Source organism: Nomascus leucogenys, chromosome 3 (genome assembly GCF_006542625.1).
Source record: "Nomascus leucogenys isolate Asia chromosome 3, Asia_NLE_v1, whole genome shotgun sequence".
Taxonomy (NCBI): Eukaryota; Metazoa; Chordata; class Mammalia; order Primates; family Hylobatidae; genus Nomascus; species Nomascus leucogenys.
The window spans coordinates 74,883,666-74,892,983 of record NC_044383.1 but is presented as its reverse complement, the minus strand read 5'-3'; positions in this window follow the sequence as shown (position 1 = coordinate 74,892,983).

The following is a 9,318-nucleotide window of genomic DNA, read 5'->3' as shown; positions in this document are numbered from 1 at the left end:
GGGTTTAGGCAAAATATGAGCACATTCATATGTGAGTGCTATAAGCTTTTATCTCAAAGCCTTCTCAGTTTAGAGTTTCGGTTGGGAAATAAAACCGCTTCAGGGACAGAGAATTGTTGACTCCCAGCAAAGTTAAGAATAAGGGAAGTTTTACTTTTCGTGCTTCTTCTTACTGAGCTCTTTCTCTATCCAGTCTCCTAATGGAAACTTGTTCTCAGCTAACTATTGCACTGAAAATTAACACATGCATTTATTGCAATTTTAGTCAAAGATTCAATAGGATGTTTTTTGGAGGGGGTGGGCAGAGAGAAGGGAATAGACAAACTAATTTTTAAGTTTGTATTATAGAATAAAATGGGAAAATTATCAAGGAAATTTTGAAAATTAACAACTGGGTGAACTTGCCTTAATAAAAATTCAATTATATAGTGATTGAAATAAAAACAGAATGATACTATTATGTAGTTATAAACAAATAGGTCATTGGAAAAGAACAGATAAACAGATCCAAGTATATTTAAGGAACTTGACATATAATAAAGGAGGCATTTCATTTTAATGGGAAAATAATGGACTATTTAATAACTGGTACTGGGAAAACCGGCTATGCATTTGAATAAAAGGATTTTATATTTACCCACATATTTACCATTTGTGACACTCTTCATTCCTTTGTGTAGATTCTGATTTCCATCTAGTATAATTTTTCTTCTGCCAGAAGAACTTTCTTTAACATTTTTGTTAAAGACCTGTTTGTGATGAATTCTCTCTGCTTTTGTTTGTCTGAAAAAACCTTTATTTCATCTTTGCTTTCGAAATGAAGAATAGTAATCCCTAACAGACAGGAACCAAACCAGGTGAAACTTACTATTGCTCTAGTTTACTGCCTTGAGTTTTCAGGCCGCAGCATGGGGAAGGTAACTCAGGCAGAGCCCAGAGGTATCCAGAATTGAAGTCCAGGGAGATCACCGTGGCTGGAATGCATAGAACTAGGCCAAAGCCTTGGAAGAGGGAGTTGTACAGAGAGAGCTTCAGAGATGTGTAGAGGGGCCTCCAGAGTCTTCAACAGAACACTGACCAGCACATGCATTTGAGAAAACAACCTGAGGCCTGAAAGAAAGCACCCAAAAGCATTCTTGAGAATAATGGCCATTGCACATTGTTGCTGTAAACCAGATTGAAAAACCTCATAATTCATGGGCATTGGGCAGAATACTCAGAGGGGTCTTGCCTTGGCTGTGGAAATTTATCAGCCCTAGATTAAATGCTACTCTGAACCCACTTGACAAGTCTTAAGAGCAAGAGCCAAAAGGATCAAACAGTTTCCAAGGAACTTAACTGCATTCCAGAACAAAGCTGCTCAAGAATATTTATAGAAATATAAAAATATACAGTACTCAAATAGGTTTAATTCATAATCTTCGATACCCAGTTAGGTATTAGTAGACTTGCAAAGATGCAAGAAAATACAACCCACAATGAGGAGAAAAAGAAGCAACTAAGTAAAACTGAGAACTGACGCAGGTGTTAAAATCAGCAAACAAAGACATTAAAATAGTTATTATAACTCTAATCCAGATGTTCAAACTATTAAGTGTGGTCATGAAATATATAAAAGAGACCCAAATTAAAAATTTTTTTTTTGAGATGGTTTTTTTTTCTGCCCAGGCTGGAGTGCAGTGGTGCAATCTCACCTCTGCCTCCTGGGTTCAAGCAATTATCCTGCCTCAGTTTCTTGAGTACAGTAGTTCTTGGTTTTCCCAACAAGTGTCAGGTGAGGTTTGTAGAGTAAAACTGGCAAGAAGGCATGAACCCCTCTATGTGGGCCCCAGGGCCTTCACACTTGGCCTTTAGTAACTCCTTAAAATTTTAGCTAAATCTTATCAGCTTATTTGCTATTTGGCCACATATCTCCAGGTCAGCGAATGCTTGGTTTCTCCCCACACGTGCCTGTCTTTTCAGATTTTAGGTTGGGTGTTTGCCCTGCCAACTCAGTTCTCTGATGAGTGCAGGAAAAGTTTCCATTTGTGTTTTATCCTAGTTTTTCTTGTTGTAAGTGTGGCTGGAATTTCTTATTGTAAGTGTGGTGGAATGCTTCCTCCAGCTCTCTGCATTTATAAGGTGGAACGAAAAGTATCCACTGTTTCTGGAGAGTTATTGTATTTCTAAGCCATGATTTTAGGACAAGAAGTTAGGAAGAGGAGATTCTGTTCCCTTCTTTCCCTCCTCTTTTCTCATCCCCCTCAACACAAGGCATCTTTAGATCAGCTCTATTTCCAGTCACTTTAATAATTCCCACTATCCCTTCTCTTTTCCTCATATCCTTGTTTTAATGTTTATTTACCTATATATGTTTTGTGGATTGGTGGAATCTGTGTGTGCATGTTCCTACTGGTCATCTTCTTTCCACCTTTTTTTGTTAGTTATGTGTTAGGTGCTCAGGTACACTGTACCACCTTCTCCATGAAGATTCCTGGCATTCATGAAAGGAGTCCTACTCCCTGGTGGCACAAAGGTCCCTGCTGCACAGCTGTGAGAGGAAAAAGAGGAGTTGACTGTTTCTCATGCACAGCCAGAGGAGTGCAGATGGAGAATTCACACTTCAGAGTCTTGCAGATGGAAGGCAAGAGCCCTAAGTGGCACTGTTCTCTCTGTACTCCTTGTGTGCATGTGTGCTTTCCATTGTGAGATATGCAAGTGCATGCACACACACCCAAACACACGCATCTCTCCACAAATTGCAATTTCAGAATGACTTCCTGCTTCACATTGACAAAGTAGGAAGCAAAAATAAACTTGCTGTGCTCTTTTTTAAAATAGAAAAATGTCTTTATTGATGTCTTCAAACTGCCAAAGTAATGTAAGATCCTTGCAAAAAAAAAAAATCAAGCAAAACCAAAGTGTAGTAAGCATCTGTTTTTTTTCTCTTCCCCTATTCCCAATCAGAACACCATCGTCCACATTTTGGTGTACATTCTTCCAGTTTTTTCTATTTATATGCAAAAGAGTATACATTCTTATTTTTAAAAAGTTAGGCTAACATAATCGATTACTAGTTTTGAAGAAATGTATTAGTGGAGGTCACTTTCTTTCCTGTTGGCAGCTCAAGGCTTGCTACTGTGATGGGTGAAGCAAAAGACAGGAAGTCAATAGGAAACCATAACAGCTTTTCTGAAAAGAAAGAGTGTGCAGGAAGGCAAGAGCTAAAGTCATGAAATGAAAATGTGAGGAACTCAGGGAAAGATTTGCCACCCTTGCATTGAGCGATGTGAGGTACTTTGATGGCACCACCCTGTCAGCAGAGGGCAGGATCTCAGGACCAGCCCAGAGTCTGCAGGGATGGGCATATTCACTGGGGAGCACCCCTTGGCTCCACCAGGTTCTTTCCTCACTGTCTTGTGTTCCCTGGATCTCTGCAAGCCCTGGCTGTCACATCACACAAGGACAACCACAGATCTTTCCAGTTGCCTCGTTGCTAAAAGGTCATTTTGCTCCTGTTTTCTTCCCAATGGTTCTGGATCCCCTGACGGTAGGAGTGCTGACCTTCACTTTGATCTGTAAACATGGTGGCTCCTTGGGGAGCCTTCATGTCAGTAGCAAATGTGTATTTGTGTCATGTCTGTCTGGATAAAGACGGTGCAGGTAAGACTGTCAAATGTCAGCACTCTAAATGTGGCAATTCTGTTCTCAACTGAAAATTACAGCAGGGGAGGGGGTTCTCAAATGTGTGCACTTGCAAAAGCATTCTTTCATAATTTAGAGCCTTAATATGTTTCAAAGACGGTCAGAACTCACACCAGTATGAAATTTGAGATTTGATATGAGGAGCCATATCTCTTTAAGCCAATCTATGGTCGAGTTCCTAACATTAACATCACACAGAGATCAGCTTGACCAGAAGTGCAGATCTTGAACAATGCCTGAGATGAACCAAGGTCCCTGAAACAAGCACAGACACCACTTTACTGGATTATCTCTGATTCATTTATGAGGAGAAAAGTGGTTTTAATGTTAATGCATTAACACCCTCTCTGCCATTAGTTATCCTTATACTGATTTCCATAGCAGGCCTCTCTACTTTAATTCTTTAATATGACTAATAATTATAGTGTTGATTCTATGTTCGGCAGCTCCTAGACCTCCAGCTTTCCATCTGGTGAGATTCACTCTGAGCTGGGAGCTCCCGCTGACTTGACTGCAAAAGAAAGAAGCATCACCAATGGAGATTAATCCTCCCATCAGCCTTGAGAGAAAGGGCTGCAGGCCCGTGTGGATTTGCTCAGCACGCCACTGACTTTATTAAACAACCTACCGGACAAAGGGAAACAAGGTCTCTCCCTCTTTCCAAAGAGCACCGTGCCAAAAATGTGTATTAGATGGTCAAAGGCCACAGGGTCAGGTCCAATTGCAGATTTTCTAGATACAATGAAGCACTTTCTCATGTTGCAGCTCAATCAAACATAGTTTTTGTAAGCCAGGGAAATTCAGAGGGAGGCTTGCGGTAGTTTAGCAATCGTTTTTCTTATTTCCTGTAGTTAATTTAGGAGGAGGTCACTTGTTTGCTTAACGAACATTGAATTCCGTGCCACAGAGGGAGCGAGGGCCCGGGAGCAGAGAGGTAGGAATGTGCCGCACGTTCTCTGCCCCAGGGAGTGCACGGGGTGGCGAGATCCACAGTTCCAGCATGTCGGCAGGAGCCTGGGTCTCGAATCGCACGCAGCGGGCTTGGAGTAGATAAGATGTGCCTAGTCAGCCTAGGGAGGAATCAACCAGACTTCACAGAGGAGGTCAGCCTTTGAGGAGTCATTCACTTATTTGTAATTTATGGATCCATTTAATAAATATTATGGAATGTTAATTTCATTTTATGCTAGGTGTCATGGGCTGAGTGCTGGCCACCCCACATCACCAGAATCTGTCTGTGTCCTAGTCTTCGGAGCCCATGAATGTTATCTTCTATGGCAATAGACGTGATGAAGGGAAAGCTTTTGAGAGCAGGCCTTTGTTCTGGATTATCTGGATGGGCCCTAAATAGAATCACAGGTATTCTCACAAGAGAGGCAGAGGGAGTTTTAGACAGACACACACAGAGAAGGCAATGTGAAGACGGAAATAGGAGTGATGGGATGACAAGCTGAAGAATGCCAAGGAATGCTGGAGGTCACCAGAAACTAGGGGACAGGCATGGGACATGGGACAGATTCTACCCACCCTACACCCCAGTCTAGGGAGGGGGTGCGTCCTGCTGACACCTTGTTTGGAAACATCTTGGCCCTCCCTCAGGGAGCTAGGGTCTAGCGCAGGTGGCACACTGGGGGTGATGAGCGCCCAGGCCCTGTGGAGGCCACGGGTGACCTTGGTGAGCACAGCTACAAGGAAATGCGAGGCAGAAGCCAGAGGGCAGGGAAGGGGCAAGCAAACTGCGTCCGCGGCAATGAGGGACCATTTTTGGAACACCTGTCTGTCCCAATATGTTTTACTGAGGTCAATGCAACAAATTCCTTTTTAAAAAATAATGTTGATATTATTTTCTGATTATAAAAGAATATATATATATATACACATTGAAGAAAATTGGAAAAATACAGGAAGATAGAACAGAAATAAAAATTGCCCATGCTCTCACTATGCAGAGATAATCCTTATGAACCTTTCTGTGTAATTTGGTTAACGTTACTTCTGCACGGTTGTGACTGCCATCTCATATTTATGGGTGGGTGGCCTAGAATTTGGGGTCTAAGGAACAGAAATTCTCTCAGTCTGGAAAAGGGTTTGGGTTTCAGGATGCATTAGGTAGGAGAGCTGATGTTATGTTTCTGTAACCAAATAACCCTGAGCTCCCAAAGGTTCATTTCCTGCATGCATTATATATTTGTTTTAAACTGCAGTGATGGCGATTGCTGGGAGACTCTGCCCATGGCTGTCACTCAGCATCTCTGGCAAGGGTGGAATGCCTTTGGCTATTAAGGCAGGGAGAGAGAATGGATGCCGCTCATGGGCTTTTCACCTCTCCCCCGGAAGTGACACGCAGCATCATCCCCTCACAGCCCAGTAGTACAACTGGTCACACAGCCACGCCTAACTGGAAATGGCTGGGAAGTGTAGAGGAGCAATACTGTGTCTGTTTTTGCACAGCGTACCTTGGATTGCCCGTGTTCTCATTTAAACACTGGCCCATGACCTGAGGTGGCCAAGCGAAGGTTCTGTGCACCATAGCAGGGATGATAATTGGTAAAGCCAGTCAGGCTGCCACTTTCTGGGTCTGGGGAATGCAAGGAGAGTGGCCAGTGGGCTGCACAAGAGAAATGAAGTAGACATGGTGACCACAGACCCATGAGAGCGGCCCTGAGGCAGCCACTGCTCCTGATGGCTCTTTGTGTTGACTGATGTCCACTCTACACACACTTTACTCTCTGTGGCAATGTTGGTACTGCTCTCCAAAAGTTGCTACTGGAAGAGCCTCCCTCTTTCCAAGCTGCCCTCAACCCTGGCTCCACCAGTGGCTCTACACCAACTGCCCTACCTCACCCCATAAGGTGATGGCCCACAGTGCTCTATCTGCCACAAACAGAAGGCAGCACGTACAGAGTGCATTTGGACTGCCTCTCCCCATGTCACAGCACACCCCCTGACCAAAGTCCCAGCATTCCAGGAAAGCGAAAAGAAATGGTTAGGCCTCCAAAATGTGTAAAAAAATCAAAAATAGGCGAACTATGTATATGAAATAAGTACGTACATTATGAAACATTTTCTATCTATCCTGTGAGGGGACAAATTACAAAATTCCTGCCAGGCATTTTTTTTTTCATGGACATCTGATCTGACCATTAGCACTGACCAATCAACTGAACCCAGACTACACACCACTGCAGCTTTCTTGTACTCCCACCTCCATTTTCCCCGAAGTCCCCTGTGTGTGTAGTAACCACTGTCTCTAGGGGAGGGGAGTAGAGGCAGTTGCCCAGTCCAGATCCTCCTTATGGGCTCCCGTGGAAACAAGCTCAAGCTTCTGCCTCCAGTTCTGTTCCCCAGCTAACAGGGTGGGCGCAGACCACCACATGCTCCAGATGAGCTCACAGTGCCTCACTGCTTTCCCATGTGCTTGATAAAAGGTTCTGATTATGTGCCTCAATCTATAGATTTCCCAGAGTAGGAGGCTTTTGAGTGTCCTCAGCCGGGTCCTGAGCCCCATGGACTAGTAACTGCTGCCCTTCCCTCCTCAGAGGTAAACACTTTCAATTACAAACACTCTACCTGTGCTGTTGCCCATTTGTGCTTTCACAGCTGTATTTGTTTTGTGACGAGGGCAACCAGAAGACATGGGACTTTTCATCAAAATATGAGCGTGCTTTCTGAAGTGTGCAAATCTGAAAGTGCCTACATCATGGATAAAGTAACATCAGTGGCCTCCCCATGCAGATCCTCCCTTAGCCATCAACAAGGGGTGCTTCAGTGCTGCTTTTCCTGGTAACACAGGCAGGCCAACCCTGTAGGAGGAGACATCTACTTCCCTGAAATCGCCTGTCCTTCTGAACTGGGAGATTGGCAGGACTTGCTTTCTGGTCATAACCCTGATGACCAAAGAAGCATTATGGACCTGTCTGCTCCAGGCAGGATAAAGTGAAGCAGTCTGAAGAAACCAGCAGATGGTGATGTGGGTGCTCTCTGGCTGCTCTCATTACTCATTAGCATGGGACACTCACAACAGCACCATCACAGTTTACAAATGCCATGGCAACGACCCAGAAATTACCACCCCTTTCCATGGCAATGATCTGGAAATTACTAATCCTTTTCTAGAAGGTTCTAAATAACCTACTCCTTGATTTGCATTAATCCACCCCTTAATTTACATATAATTGAAAGTGGGTATAAGTGAGTATAAATACAGTTGCCAAGAGCCCATACATTGCCAACTCTGGATGCACTGCTCATGAGTTTGCCCTGCTCTGCAAGGAGCAGTGCCATTCAATAAAAGATGGTTGTCTAACACTTCTGGCTCACCCTTGAATTCTTTCCCGGGTGAAGCCAAGAACCCTCCTGGACTAAGCCCTATTTTAGGGGCTTGTCTGTCCTGTATCACCCTCACAAAGTGTGAGTCTAGGCAAATTCTCTCAAATACCAGTACTGGGAGGATTTTTGATTCAGACTTTAACTTGGTAGGAGGGTCTTAATTTGATAGCAAAGGGTGCTGTAGGAAAAAATATTTTTTGGAGTCAAGGAAATAGGAGGAAGGTCATTAATAAAAGTGAATGTTAATTCTTACCTTATATTTGGGTTTCATTTATTTCATGTTTTGGTGCATGCAGGTGAGTTTAGTTTTAGTACAATCAATATTAAATTAAAAATAAAAAATCATACATATAAAATAGGAAGGAAACCTATAATCCTTTTACTAACCTTTGTTCTATATAATACCTGAGTTAATTCTGCATAAAAACTTTCTTATTTGTAATGGTAAGAAATCCAACCTTGCTGAAATGGATTCTAACTTTAAGGAAACATCATTGGTATTTTCCCCCGTGGCAAAGGAGGCCCTAGTGAGTTCTAGACCCTGGAGTTTTTAGAACCAGGAGAAGATATCCTTGAATGCTCATATACCCGTGAGGGGAGCCTGGGCAATGAAGTGAGGCGAACTCAAATGTTTTCCAGAAGGGGATTAAATGGCTTTCAGAGCTCAGTGAAATTGCCACCTGCCCTTGCCTCCTGCAAGGGAATACAGTAAAGATTTGGGATTAAGCTTTAGCATTGTCTCCAGGAGAGCTGTCTTTGCAAAAGGGACTTTTTTGCCAATTCTATTCAGAGCTCTATTTTGATCAGGCTGGGCTTGCGTACTTGCCTTGAGAGCAGGTATGTGATTACACTGGAAGTTTTGTGTTCTTCCCAGCACCCACGCAGGGTATTGTACATGAAAGGAACTTCTAGAATTCTCAAATTTCTAAAGGCTCCAGTTAAAAATTAGAGGATTCCTACTCATCATATCATTAATTGGGCCCCTACTCTTGGTACTTTGGTAAGGTGCTGCCCATGCGTTGGGCATTGTCATTAATGTTCCATGGGTGGGGAAACTGAAGATGAGAGAGTTTAGGTAATTTCCTAAGGTCATGCAGTTTGTAAGGGGTGGAGCCAGGATGAAAACCAAAATGTATCAGGTTCCTAACTCATACTCTGTGTCTGCCAGAGGAAAGCAAGCTTTGCTTTAAGTTTCTTCGAAGCTAAGATCAGAATGGGTACAGAGATCCAGAGGGAAGAAGAGTTAGGCTAACAATACAATGAAAGATAATTGCAAGATATCTTCAGAGAGAGGACAAATATGGG